The sequence below is a fragment of the Zonotrichia leucophrys genome, chromosome 3 (genome assembly GCF_028769735.1).
Source record: "Zonotrichia leucophrys gambelii isolate GWCS_2022_RI chromosome 3, RI_Zleu_2.0, whole genome shotgun sequence".
In the NCBI taxonomy this organism is placed as follows: domain Eukaryota; kingdom Metazoa; phylum Chordata; class Aves; order Passeriformes; family Passerellidae; genus Zonotrichia; species Zonotrichia leucophrys.
This window is the reverse complement of record NC_088172.1, coordinates 60,859,446-60,875,293: the sequence shown is the minus strand read 5'-3', so window position 1 is coordinate 60,875,293 and position 15,848 is coordinate 60,859,446.

The following is a 15,848-nucleotide window of genomic DNA, read 5'->3' as shown; positions in this document are numbered from 1 at the left end:
TACTCTTTATATTTCTGTGCTGGTCTCACTCCACAGAAAAGCCTTTTTCACCTGCAAGGGCATATGTAACAATTCCCTTGGTCTGTATCATACCTCAGGATATCAGCTTTCCTATAGTTTCTTTCAAAATTATGACAACTCTAAGGGGAGAGAGACACATCTGAGTATATCTATCATTGCAGCAGCCTTCTCCCTTTTTGCCAGCACTAATCAAAATTTTAATCCTATTCTTGTCTTTAGCACAGCTGTCTTTTCCCCTTACACATGGCTGTTAAAATTGATCCATAATTTACTTAAGTCTTATCCTCAGGTTACTCTTGCACAAAACTTTCCACTGAATCCATATCTTTACTCTTATGCAACTAGCCACTGTTCTTCAATTTCATCTCCTGTCCCATGCTATTCATTGACTATCTTTTTTTATTCCAAAAACTTATTATATGCACTGCCACAAAAGGATGAAACTAAGTTCTGTTTATTATTTTTTTAAGAAATTAGAGACATGAACTGAGGAAAGTGAATATCCTTGAGGTCAGGCACAATGGCTCATTAATCTTGGGTGTAGAAGAACAAGATATACTTCTGTGTGGATTTTCTATAATCCAGCTATGCAGGTTTGATTTTTTCCTAAAAAGTTCTAGTAATGGGAAACAGCAAAACTGACTCAGAAATTATTAAAAACACGTTAAAAGAGCATTAAAAAATCCCACAAGGGTATATCTTAATCATAAAGAAGAAAAATGTTATTTTATCCTCCAAATACTTTTTAAAATTTTGATTGAATCTTTAGGATTATAAAAGTCAGTATAAGTACAATTGTCAAATAAATGTCAATCTCCTTGAAAATTGTTTAAAAACATTAAGATTCAAGATATATTAAAAAAAACCAAAAAAGCACAGTTATGTGCAAATGGTCAAAAAGAAGAAATACAAGGATTTCTATAGTTCCCTTTAATTGTATTTCTTGAAAAAAATATATTTATTATTAGCTCTGAATTTTTTTTTTTCTAAGGTATATTTGTCTTGGATTGACAGATGAAGAAGTCTACAAAATATCATGGACTACAGACTCTTGTTTGTTTCTTTGAAATGCAGGTCAAAACCATGTGTCAAAGTTTAACTTGGTTTTGATGCAAAATTAAGCACTACCTCATCTCCAAAATTTGTCTTATATTATTAAGAAAGTCAGTTTACTCCTGCTTACAAAAAAAAAAAAATTGGCTCATATTTTTTATTCTTTTGATATTATAACTACATATATAATGCACACGAGTAATAGCATAAACCAAAAAAATATAATGGCATTTAAATTTCTGAGTAAAATATTCAAGGCATACAATATTTCAAAGAGAAAAGATAACATTTTTCCATATTGAAAGATAACAAGCATATGCTTCTTAAAAATTACTTGCTTGATTTCCTGAACAACAGGAAACACATAAAAGAAAAATAAACAGATTTTATCTTGTAACAGTTAGATTATGGAAGTGTATGTGTGAAATAAATATATGGAAAACCAAATTTGTCCTGGAGAAATTCATTAAGATGACAACTGTGCTGAAAGTGAATCCTGATTTTAAAATCTCTTTGTTTTCATATAAGTTAAAGCATTCACCTTGCTTTCTACAGCTACATGGATGCAGCATAATGAGTCAGAAATGCTGCAGTTACACATTTGATGTTTTCGTTTCACTGGTATAGCATTTTCTAACTCAGAGTGTAGACAAAGCCTTTAACGCGAACTCTTCTGGGCCGTTGTCATAAGTAATGACAGATGTCACACGTGTATTTACATATACTTCGCCCTCAAATTCACTGTAATTTTATTCAGGTTATATGTTCTGTAAAAATATAAAAAATAATAAAGACATAAAAATACACTATTGCTTCATGAGAGGGGTGTGCACCAACCCAAATAATACTGAAACTTAAGATCTGAAAGAGAGCAAGTTGCTAACAGAATTTTATGGGAAAATAATATTTAATTTCCTTGTAGAAAGCAGGAAAACTATACCCGAGCTTCAAGTGAGAATGAATGATTGAATAAGGTAAATACTAACCTCTATCTTAGGATTCAGAACTCTGCAAAAATTTTTTTCTGGCTGTACTTTCTCCTCTGCTACCTTCCTTTGTTTCCTCCTGTGTTAGAAATGAAGCTGAGCTATCACTGTAAGGAAAAAGTGGAAATTAGAGCTAAAAGCACAGAATTATTTACTTGTTAGGGCTGCGGGTGAGTAGTTAAGCCATTGCTCCTCTCATTCCTATTAAAGCACTTATGAAGTCACATTTCAGAGTGGTTCACAGTCTCCCTTTGACAGGGCTGTGGGGAAACTTTGAGGCCTTAGGTGGACTCAATATGCCCTGGGGGCAAGGTCTTCCTAAAACTTGAGCTGAAGGATTTACAAAGGTGCTGCTTCACACATGATCTGGAGATCCTTGATATTTCAAAATCATATCTGAAAAGAAGTTCAAAGCAAACAAAGAACAGTGTTAAAACATGAATTATGTATTTCAGCTACTTCTAAGCTTCTCTTCTCTCTTCTCTTCTCTTCTCTTCTCTTCTCTTCTCTTCTCTTCTCTTCTCTTCTCTTCTCTTCTCTTCTCTTCTCTTCTCTTCTCTTCTCTTCTCTTCTCTTCTCTTCTCTTCTCTTCTCTTCTCTTCTCTTCTCTTCTCTTCTCTTCTCTTCTCTTCTCTTCTCTTCTCTTCTCTTCTCTTCTCTTGCTTCTTTCATCTCCCAGCCCAGTCCAAACTCAGATTCAAATTCTCAGATTTCTGAAACATATTGGGACAGGTTATACTTCTGTCTTCTCACGTTTCTGACATACTGTTTCTGAAAATTGAGTAAATTGATCCCTTAAATGTGCAATAACAGGAATGCGAATAAGAAGTTTCCATGTGGACAAAATTTGAGATCAGAAGGCTTGCTAAGGATAAAGGTTTTCCTGACTTTGGAAGATTATCTGAATTAAAGAAGGGTGTGTGAATTTTACTGTTAGTGTGAATCCAGGCTAAAATGAAGCAAATGTACTCATGAGTAAGGGTATCTGTTATCACGAGTGCTCCAGAATAGCTGTTCTCTACCAAGTCTCACTCTGTATTCAAAAAATAATCCTGTGAACATTTGACTTTCTAGTGGTCAAAGGCTTGTGGTCATTCATGACTGAGAAGCTAACTTAAAATGAACTTTTTCATGCTTTATGTTAGGGCACTATTTTAAAATTGTTGCGGCTTATTGCAGTTATTCCTAATTTAAACATGCGTACCAAAATTGCAATTACACTTTACAATTCTAAATCCTAAAATGCAAATGTAGAAATGTTGAAATGCATGGCATTTGAGGGGGTTGTTCATAGAAGCAGGTAAAATTTGCCCACTTCACAGGAAATTTTCTTTTTCTGGATTTAGGCAAAACTGTGAAAAGAAAAGCTGTCCAGAGCAAGTGTTTTGTTAGCCCTCTTAAATATGTCCTATGTATAAAAGCATATACCACAAGTATATATATGTAAAATATATACACATATACATACATGTAAAATATATTATTAGAAAAAAAAATTGTCTAAATTGTTGTGGACAGTAATCTTCTGTTTATACATAATATATACAATTTGGTCATGAGTATTCAGGTGCCTTTGTTCCTGGGTTGTGCCTTCTTGTGGAATATCCCAAGTTCTGTTAGATTTCTTCAGAGATGGTATATATATTTTAAAAATCAGTGACTATTTACCCACATCCTCAGCTTGAATCTCTTTTAGTCTAAGAATTGATTGAAGCTTGTTGTTTTTGTTGTTGCTCCAGGCATTTGTCTCAAACTTAGAAGACAAATAAGGAAATGTCATGTAAGAGATAAAACCTATGCAGAAATTGATGAATGACTAAGTAAATGACAAGTGCTTGTGTCATCTCACTGTTTGCATGCTCTGTTTCAATTATTCTCTGAGTGGGGCCATAGGACCAGTCTAAAAGTATGGTAGCAAGACAGCTTTTCCCAGCCCATCCCGAGGGAAGTTTCTCTGGAGAGGCCTTATCAAACACCATATGATGGCTTACTGCATTGCGGCACTGGTGGGGTTTACATTGTTTAATAGAACAGTCTGAATTGTGTGATAAACCCTCCTTATTTGAATGAAAATGTGTAATACAGCCAAATGAGAAGTTTTGCATAATTGAAGAAAAGAAAGAAAGGAAAGCATACAAATAGGACAGGAAAATAGGTATCTTGGAAAAGAATGTCTCAGGGAAAGTGATGTAGGGATTCACACTGGATAGAAAACTCAGTTGGAAGTGACATTATAATGCAGGGCCAAAAAGGCCTAATTCAATCCCTAGATAAATACAAAGAAAAAGATGGAATAGAAGGAAATAAGTGATTTTGCTTCTGTACCGGGAAGTAATGTAGAGTTATTACCAACATTTTTAAACACTTGTTAAAAATCTGAAGAGGTGTTAAAACAGATGTAGGAATGAGTTCAGGGGTTTAGGAAGTCTCTTTTAGGAAGGTACTTTGAGCTTATTTTGTTTGAACTTTCAAAAAAAAGTCTGAGAAGTTAGTTGAATGATGGATATAAGGCTGTTTAAAGGGAGAAAACACTAGAAAGTGGAGAGCTCAATAATATATGACAGAGAGGAGGTGCAAGGATTAGTAGCTGCCGAACCAGCCCAGAGCAACCGAAAAGTGTAGTTTTAAACAGTGAGTATGGTTAATCACTGGATAAATTGCGGAGTGGAGTAGATTTCCCATGGTCTTAAAGTCATCATATCCAGAAAGGGAGACTTTTGTGTAGAAGGAGTAAAGCAGCAGATGAACTGACCAAACTTGAGTCAACCTGAAGCCAGCTGGGAGAAGACCTTGCATAAGTCACAAGTCCATAAAGTTTCTTGCAGAAAGTAAGAGCAGAAAAGGAAACCACAGTCTGCAGCTCTGCTCTGGCCATTCTCACTTTACCCAAGCCCTACAAGCTATTCTGGGGTTAGGAAGCATGGCAACAGCCTGGCGTAAGAAATGTGAAAGCGAGCTGGGAGTAGTGTGGGTTTAGATACCTCCTTCTGCCATAAATCTGTGGTTCCATGGGCAGAAGGAAGGAACAAAACACCTCAAGAAAGGCAGAGACAAGAGCCTTAAAGAAAGGGAGCGTGGGCAGTGTCAGCCCTCGGCAGTGCCTGCCTCACAGCCCAGCAAGACTCCAGGACCCTGTTAGGTGCCAGCTTGTTTCTATGAGTCACTGTCACATGTGTGCTCATATATATGTATATACTCCCCCATTCACTAAAATAGCCATAAAGCCATTTATTATTCATGAAAAGTCCAGTTTCGTCGCCTCTACCTTTAGTCACGGTCTTTTTCTTTATCAACAAGTCAGTTTCAATTTTCATAAAAAGTAGTTTGTAAGGGGTCATTCTAAATATTTTTGCATGTGTATCCTAAACTAATTTTCCGTAAATATACATTCAGATTCACACAATACAATTTAATTTCAATACGCAATCGTTCTTGTTCATTTTTACCTTGCTGAATGGAAGAATTTCTGTTTAATCAAACATTTTGTGGTGGGGTAGTCATACTCAAAAAAGGGAAAATAAATATTTAAAACCTCTGATATAGTGGTGGCCTTCTCTGCCTTCATTTTGGAAAGCAGAAATTTAAATAATTAATCTGAGACCTCTTGTATTTCAAGCAGATTTCTCATTCTAAATGGTAATCTACATTTGGATCATATTTTTTCCTTTTCTCTGAACTTCTCTTAACTGATTTAAAAATGGATAGGAACATGTTTCTGGCAAACATAACTGTTTATGTGAAGAAAGGGGGAGAGCCTCCTGATTCTAGCTGGAAGATTCTTCCCCCTGAAAAAGTCATTAGAAATATAGAGAAATGTTACTCAAAGACCAGCATTTAAACTTTAGATGTAGATAGTGTTTTTCAAACAATTTTTCTCATTAGTATTTCTTTTTCGTTTCCTGTGGGATCCTTATGAAATATATAGAGAGGAGGTCCCACACAATCTCAGATTTTATTCCTTAGAGAAATCTTCAGTGACAATAGGTTAAGGAAAACTGCTGTTAATGAGACAGGTACACATCCTACAACTTAAGAACATGAATAATCCCCTCTTCTTTGACACTCAGATTCTACCACCTTGTTTTGGTATTGTTGAATCCTGAAAATACGTTCCCTAAGTACATCTTCCCTGAAATATGTTTTACTACAAGCACTCATATATATATCATTATATAGAAGGTGCTTTCATGGCTTCATGATCTTACTGCAGCTTGGAAAATCCTGATAAGCACTCTGGGTTAACACTTTAGCTGTCCGTGTTGCTGAATATTTGCTGCTATTTTCCCTCATAATACCTAAATGCAAATGCAACCACTCCTGCTTTTAGGCTGAAAGCTCGTTTCACATCTGCCAATATGCAGCTTTCAGAAGATAACAACACATTTTAATTTTTTCTCACTCCATTTAGACTTGAACTGAAAAACTGAAAGCAGGTAACATGTATCCATTTACAATGCAAATAATAATTATCCATGTAAAAGGTTAGGGGCTTCTTCATTCTTTTAAAAATTAGCTTGTTTAGATAAGAAAGCTCTTCAGATTTAAAAGAAAACTAATAAAACCTAAAGTGATGGTTATAAAAATATTTTTGAATGTTTATTTCTCCCACCCCAAGAAAGGAATACAGATTCAAAGATCTTCAAATCTTAATCCCTACAATATTATCAACCACATTTCGCTTTGTCAAAGTGCACTTGTGTCAAAATAAGATGCAGCTATGATTTGATGGAGTCAATCCAACATTCTTAACGTTCTCTGAGAGGATGCTCCTCTTGACCATGATGGCTGCTCAGCATAACGATGGGTGAATCTACTAATCAGTGAGAGTGAGAAAATTTCTGGTGGGGGAAGGCCATAAATCTAGTGGCTAACCAAAGCCCCTCCCAGAGATCTCTGGAGGGATGGGAATTCTGAAGAGACTATGGATGATCTGGTTTTTTTTGTACAAGAGACATGAATAAGCACAACCAGAAGCCAGACTTCAGAATACTTCAGTTATCTATATAATTTACCACATCTGGGGGTTAAAACAAACTTTCAGTTCCTATTAGGGCTGTTGAATAGAGAATATATCAACTTTGACTTCTATCTTATTGCAACCAAATAATCATTGCAAAGTTTGCATTAGTGGTACCTCAGCGAAGACCAGACAGTTCACGAGGGAAACTGTGGTGGGGGTTTATATATATATATATATATTTTTTTTTTTTTTTCCTTCTCTGAGATGACTAGAAACCAGCTGGTCAGCTTGAAGGCTGGCAACTACCTAGTAATGTGTCTCTACTATCCAGACTTGATTAGTAGTAGAGACTCTAAAAATACAGCACCATTCTTAAACTTCGCTTTAGACACATTAGTTTATCTGTCTGAGCAAGTCTCTGACATTTTTCAAAAATGGGAGATTCCTGGCTCCTCATAAAACTACAGTATCCCATCAAAACAGGAAGATAGCAATATTACAAGCATATAAGTGGTTTCACTGAGTAATTACTTTCTCCCCTAAAATGCAATTTACGTCATTGCATTAGATTCAGAATCTGCCATTAATTCCTTAATCTTGTGTTAACACTAAAGGAAAGTAAAGAAAAAATTTCACATGCCATAATATTTTGCTTTTTTCTTCCCAAAAGATGAAACATTAGAATTACAGTCTTTTTGGAGTAATATTAATTGCTTTTGCCTACCTGCAGTCCTTACTGTAGTTGTCATTTTAGAGCAAATGCTTCCTTGCAATGACAAAGATGCCATTTTAGAAAATTGTGGGGTGATTTGATGAAAGAATTGCAACAGGTAGTGCTTTACACTCTATGAAAAGTGGTATGATGTTGTATTTCCACTTATCTTGCTGAGCAAATAATGAAAGTAACTCACTTTTCTCTGTAATATCTTTGAACAAGTCCTCCTACCTGTGTAGTTGCATGCAAGTCCAGGATAGTAAAGGTCTTCAAATGGATAAGGGGAGCTTGTGTCATAAAATTAAAGTGCTCCTTTTTTTGGGAAGTGAGAGATGTCACCTTCAGACAGGTGTATTTTCTGTATTAATCTGGTCCTTGTATTATGATAAGTATCAGTAGGTGAGTAATTCTAAATCTGATTAGATTAGGAATGAAAGATTCGCAGATACGTTGCATTTCAAAAAGAAATGCTAAAAAGAGGTTATTACATCTTCCAGAAAAGCAATTATCAGCCAGGCAAATTTGCTGATAAGGCTATGTGAGGCTGATTAGTGTTAAAAGAAAAAAAAAAAATTAAAGAAAAAATTCTAAAAAACAGGAACCCTGATGCCATGACAGGCATGAGGACCGACTAACCAAGACTTAGGTTTGAGTAAGCTGTTTCTGAAATAAAGGTCCTTATCTTTCTCTTGTGTTTAGTGCTCTGTCAAAACCATCAGTTTCCATGTAATTCAAAACCATCAGTTTCCATGTAAAGGAGAGAGGTGGGAGGGAAGAGTTGAAAATTCAGGCTCTTGTGTGAAAGTAAGACAGTCTTTAACATTTAGCATTTTTCTAACTGCCTTATTCAAATAATCATTGGCAAACCCTTTTTATTCCCACAAAGAGAAGCATTTTGTCACCAGTCAGCAACCTGGCATATTGTCTGTAGTTTACCTAACCTCCAGGAGTCAGAGGTGTCATGGTCATGTTGTCTGATATTTATATACAAGGAAGCAGAATGCGAGGAATTGATTGTGGGTCATTCATACAAATAAGGTTTTTCTGGGCTGAGGAAGATGAAGCAAGAGTCCTGTGTATGTACTCTACTCACCAAGAAAGCAAAGGCATGTAATTCAAGGGAACAGCTATGTCTTCATGCAGCATTTGTAGGCAAAAAATCAGACTGTTACTTGTAGAGGGAAGGATGCATCAAAGGGCCTCAGACACATCTGTGGGTAAGAAAGAGTTACTTGCAGTGTTTTGGGGAGGGATTTTTTTTTTTTTGCATTTTAAATTCCTGAACTAAAATCTCTAGATCTGACATTTTGAAAAAGGATTTAGCTGCATAGCAATCCCTACAAATTCAAAGACTGTTCCATCATTTCTGTTCAGAACAATAAGATGGGCATTGTAATAACATTGTAGTCTTTGTGTGCTCCAAACACAGCTTAGGCAACATGGTACAAAGAGTACAGCATAATATCTCCTAGACCATCATTAGTGGCCCAGCTCAATTATCTGTAAAATGAAGCCTAAACACCAGAAAAGAGTCTGGAAACTGAAGTCTGGCACTTAAGCAAAGAAACAGAGAAACTTTATTTGAATTGAACAAGTTCTTATTTGTTTCATTTCACAATACCTGCCAAAATACATTATTATCATGTTGAATTTCAAGGTTATGTTCCATTCTGGCTGTTATTTTATATGAGATCCTTCACTTCTTTCCATAATTTGTTTTATTTTCTGTTTTTAAAGCCAAGAATAAAACAAATTACTAGACCCTGTAGATAAAGAGATAAAACTATGTGAACTAATGAAGATTGCTGAAGCAGCAAACAAAATAAATCAGTTTCAGAAGAAAATAAAGAGGAAAAATAGCGACAAAACAAGAAAATAAAGTGGCAAAAAAACCCAGGAAATTCAGTAGCTTTTCTCAACATCTTTTTTCTCAAACTTCTCACATTAACCTAAATAATAAATTCCTGAATTAATTTATTTTGTACTTTTTTTTTTCCAGTATCAATAGTATTTGGATTCCTGATAATGAAATAGTAATTGATAAATATTATAAAAAACATTTCACATGGATAGCGTTTAAACCTAAAGACAGAAAAGCAAAGGAATATTACTTGGGACTGCTCAAAATTAAAATAATCTCTAAATGATGGCTATTCACTGAAAAGAGGTTAAACAAGATCTCTGACCTTGAATTTTTGCTAAACAATGCTATCAAAATCAAAAGCCTCTACTGTAAATCAAGTGTTTTGTCTTTCACAAAAACAAGGAATAAATAAACATTCTGATTTTCTGCTGCTTTTAGCAGTATTAACTGCTTTCTCTCCATCATGAACTATGGAATAAAATGTCAGTATTACAGCCTCCCAACAAGGATTATAAGGCTGTAGAAAAAGAAAATTATGTAGCACAATGCTTAATTGCTAATAGTGACTTTACTAATAGTGCAATAAGAGAAAATCTTTAGTGCAAGAAAGAATATCTTAATCATAATCTCTTACTGCTATCCTTTACTGGCTAAACAGCAAGGGGAAAAAATGAAGTGCTTCTATGAGAATGTCAGAGTGAGAAAAGAGGGGGATCTTGGCAAAGAAAGGAAGGAGATTATTTTCTGAAAGACACACTAAAAAATTATAAAAGGATCCAGTACTCATTTGGTCAATGACTAAAACATATTTGAGAATGTTGAGGTATCTAAGACAAGAAATTGAGAGTGAATGTCCATAGTTTGTATTTGTGTATATATTTTTCCTCTCTTAATTATGTGATTGATTACAGGAAGTCTAAACAAGAGATATTTCTATTTCTACTAATAGGTACTTCTGAAATGTAGGAAAAGTATATTCTCACAATGCTTGTAAGACTGACATGTGGGGAAAAACTTTCAAATTGTCTGAAATTCTGGGTTTGATTCTCTAGGAAAGCCAGGCTGTAAAATTCCCTCTGCTGATGGGGCTATATAATTTGTGACTGTATCAGGCATCCATTCAGATCAAGGAAAATATAACAACTCGTGACCTTAATGTCATGCCATTCAAAAGATCAACTCTATGAGTATCCACCTGGGGTATACATTTGTTATATAAGCTAATTACATGAAAAGAGATTATTAAAAGATCATGATTAAAGTTGCAAACTAAAAATCAGGGCTGTTAGTTTCTTTGTTATTTTTCAAGTGGGTTTATAACAGTTCTATAGAGGTGAGTGCTTCTACTTCTGACATTATCTTTGTCAATACAGAAAAGTGTAGCAAAGGCCTAAAGGACACAAACTAAATTTCCTTTTTAGGGAGAAAATAAAAATTAATTAGGATGCCATATATTAACTCCCACTCAGTGGGAGAAGCAGCGAGAGAGAGGACCCTTACTCCATGATCAAGCAGAAGTCCACAGTTCTGCATCATTCCGGCAGGGCTCTTTAGCAGATGTGTATCAACCCCTGAACAAACTCTTGGGTCAGTACTGCCTTTGGAGATATGCACATGAGGTCATATGGCAAGAAAACAGCCAAGAGTTCTTGAAGAGAAGAGCTCTCAAAGGCAGATATGCAGAGAAAAGCTGAAGACTCAGTGGATTTAAGATCAGCAAAAGGTAGAGGTGTTAGGCTTGAGTGCTAGCTTGTCAAGAAAAAAAAAAGATTTTTTACTGTTTAAACACCAAATTTGAAACCAAGACACTAAATGTCCTATCAGGAATTCAGACCTCAGAATGTCTGTTTTGCCTCTTTGATCTAAAGACATCCTGCTCCCCCTTCCACTGGATATATCATCTGAGTCTTCCCTGAAGTAAGAAAAGCCATTCAACACTGAAACTTTTAAAGCTAGGTTACCATTTTGTTTTCTTTTTTTTTTTTCATGTGTTTGCTCCTTGTACTGCTTTCTATCACTCATCCTATGGAACTAATCTGTCCAAAATACACAGCTAAATTTGGTTCTTTTAACTGTTAACAAGCCACCTAAGTAAGATTAGGTTTGAGTGGAGATTTTTTCAGGCAGTTGAATTTATACAAACATGCAGTTTTTTCTTACACTGAAGCTGAACCTACACCATAAACTCACAGTAGCTGATTATTTTTAGCTTTCAGAAGAATTTTTACATCATGCCACTTTTATTAGAATTGTAAATAAAGAGATGTCACAGGATCAAATTTCCTGGAAGAACTGGCTGAAATTTGAGTTTTGAGTGTTTAAGTAAGTGAGGCCAATTGTGTGGTCAAATTAAAAAATTTGAAACTGTGTTGTTTGGTTTTTGTGAAAGTTTTTTCCAGACATTTTCCTGGTTATTTTCTTGGTTTTCATCAGTGAGCTACTGATTTAATCCACTGGGAAATTAAAAGCAAAATGCAAGGAGTTAAATACAGGCTTGGTTGAAGACAGTGGGACTTTTATTCCAGAAATGAATATCACAGTGACCCAACCCTTCCTCCCTAATTAATTGCATTAGCATTTGGGGAAAGGAAAAAAAAAAAAAAAAAAAAAAAAGGGAAGTTTTGCTTCTGTCTGCCCAAGAAAGCCGGAAGATTTCATGCTTAAATATGCTTGTTCCTAAGAAGTACTGAAAAATTATTCTGTAAACTTTCCCATCAAAGCAGCCGTATGCTTTTAACTTGATTCTGACTAAGTACCCTGTTTTTCATTCACATTGCAAGAACTACTGAATGTAAAGAGCTTTCAAGATCACTTGGGTAAATTTAATATTTTTAAATGTTAAGGTATTAATTTTTTGGTAAAGAATATCTATTTAAATTTAATCTCTAAAGCATTTTGATAGTCAATGATAAAATTCATTTCAGTCCTCTAGTCTTTACAAATATGTCTTAATAATTCCAGAGATCTTCTATCTCTGCTTTATTTTCTGTTTTGCTTTGTCCTTTGTTTTCATGAGTCACACAAAATATTATAGATATACATATAGGAGATTGATATAGATATAGATATAAATATATGTGCATATATATATATATATATATATCTCCTTGTTATGATAAGGGCAAAAACATTATATAGTACTGAAAAGAAAGATTTTACAAGGAAAGGATGTTTCATAGAAACAAGAAAAATCTAACAAAACATATGGGACATTAGTAGAATTTTCTAAGCGTATTAGGATTTTGTCACCATGTAATGAAGAATGGAAGAATGGATCTCTATAGTCACCAAGAAAACAGGTGAGTTCTGTACACTAGTCATAGTAGTTCATGTAAAATTCAGCTAAACTCTGCTGGATCATTCACTCAAAAAGAATGATTTTATCAATCAAATCACAAGTTACTGGACTCAGTAGAACTGCAAGGTTGAATACCAAGATCAAAGTTAAGTCAGATTGAGTGATCATATAAGGTCTTTTTATGATTGATTTTCAATCAACCAAATTTTTTCTTAAAAATATTCTTATTCCAAAAAAAGCCAAGTAAGCAGTGCTGTGAGAATATGAAGCTGATCTGTTAATAAAGTAACTCTCCATTTAGTGATATTTAAGAATTTAGTGTTCAATCAGGAATAGCTAGACACAAAAATTTCCATCACCTTGCCTCATTTTCCTATGCAAATGAAAGTAAATAGCCTTAGTGCTTAAAGAAAGACAGAATATACAGAAAAAGACTTTTCTCTTCAGTGATAGCAATATAAAATACCATATTGATAATATGGAATTGAGATAAAGAATATCAACTATGAAGCTCTTGTGCCAAAGAACTGAATCCAGGAAATTAGAAAAATAGTCAAAATGTTATTGGGTCCTATTTTGTTACTTTTCTTCATACATATCAATTATAAATTTTAGCCCTTTGTCAGAGCTGACTCAGTTGAAAAAGAGACTTTCTCACATCTGATTTCTTAACATCTGAAAAACTGCCATTTGTGAGGTATAAATACTGAAAAAAATGGATGTGAATTAATTATTTTTAGTTACAAAAAGAGAACATTAAATTAAAAAAAAAATAAAAAGGAACCCAGGAAAAATTCTATTCTTTGCAGGTAATCTACTTCAATATATTTATTGTTGTAGTAGTAAAGAGTGAACATTTAAGCAACAGAAGAATATATGTTTGCCAGAGGGAAATATTTCTCAAATTTCTTTGTGCTGTCATAAGCATCCAAGAAGAATTAAGTGGTTTTCCTTTATTTTTTTACAAAACCTTTTTCCCATTTCTAATTGCCTTTTATGTTTTTGCTTCTCAGAAATCAAAAATATGTATGCAAAATTAATCCCAAAGAATAGTTATTTTGATTTTTTATGAGTCTATATTTTGTCATAATAAATGCCTAGATGGGTACTGTCACATTTAAAGTATTCTGTAATATTTTTTCTTTGTTACTCTGTAATGTACATGTTGGCAGTTTTCACATGTGATTGTCTTATATTTCCTGAAGCAAAGACTAACTTCTACCTTGTTTCTCATCTAGATAACTGCAGACTGAGAGAATGGGGAAAAAATTACTTTCAGAGAAGTTCTGTGCAAGGTTAATCAGTGTTAATGTTGTTTTTTGGGAAACTGGTCACTGGAGCTGACAGAAAATTTTAATTTCAAATACTCTGTCTTTGAACAGGTTTTTTCAAGGGTAAAGATCACTTAGACAAACTCAGGTAGATTAAATAATTCAAAATGCTGAATGAATTAACTTAGATTTGCATTGCAATATTCAACCACTATTTCAGGGAATCATGTGTCTGTTACACATCTTAGTTATATTAGTCATACCTGTTATTTGAACAAATGTTCTAGTTACCTCAAGTGTGATCAATATCTGGTACCAGAAAATTACTTCAGTGGTTGCTGTTTCTTGGAGGCTGCTCTTTCTATCAATAAAAATTTATAGATCTCATGTTTTCATTTTTCCACAGAGATTTCTCAAAATCAATATATACAGTAAAATAGAAAAAAGTATAATTATGAGTAATAAGATTAACACATAGATGTGGTGTGGGAATGTTTTTATATTAAGGATGATTCATTTGAAATTGCTGCTTGGAAAAAAAGTTTAGCTGGAGGGAGATGATGAAATTACGCAGCAGTGAATGTTGCAGTAAATGTAGGTAAAATTGATTATTTACTGTTTCTTGTAAACTGAGTGCTATTATTGGGATCAGACTGAAATCAAAAGGAAGCATTTCTTTTCCCACAAAAGAGACTATTTTCACACAAAGTTTTTAAATACATCAAGCATAAAGTAATTTCAGCTGTGGCTATTTTACATCATGACTTGAATTCAAATTCTAGGTCAGGAAATTTCTAGAAATCTTGCTACTGATTGCTGGGAAGGTCAAATGAGCTAAATATTTCCATTATCTGTTCTTATCCTCTAATCTTACATTAGCAGACACTCCCAGACAAATGGCTTGCCACACCTATGATCTGACCTGGTTTTCTTGGTGGAGTGGCCTGTATACCAGAAAGCACATTGGGAGGTAAATTACAAAATCCTTACAGGAAATGAGGTGATGGTGGTGGTGGAGATGTCACTGCTTGGCTGGGTTGGGTGTATGGATGAGGAGCCTTCACTTGCCATGTGTAGCCCACCTGATAGTGAGGCAGCTGTGAACACAAAAAACACAATTCCCCATATGGTTTCTTTCAAACCTATCTGACAAATTTACCTGAGTTTAAACTTCTGAGAGGATCTGCTCTTTTGCAGTAGCATCATGCCATGTGCTACTGCTTCTCTTCAGTGTTAATCTACATTATGCCTTCTTGTGTGTGTTTTCTACTTGTATCAGATCATTTCTTGAAGTGATAAATAGGTCTCACTTCAAAACTGAGCATGGGCTTGTCTTCTTGAACATTGCTTTGCCTCTTCCTTTCTGTACCACAGATGAAGCTATAAATGATCTGGCTCATTTCCATTGCCTGACAGACTGAAACTGGAGTGGCAATGCCACTAGCCACTAACCATATGTAAGACTGGAAGCAATAATAATCCACAGCAAAACAGATGAAAATTGGTAACAAACATTTTCTGCATCTATTTCTACTTCTTCCCATAGAAAATTAAATGTTAAAGCAACATAGCAAAGTCTAAGAAAAAATATGGGGTGAGGGGAAAATAGCAGAGATACAGATTCTTTTCACTGTTATTTCTATATTCTAGGGTTTTACTTTTCAAGTCTGCTATTTCTGT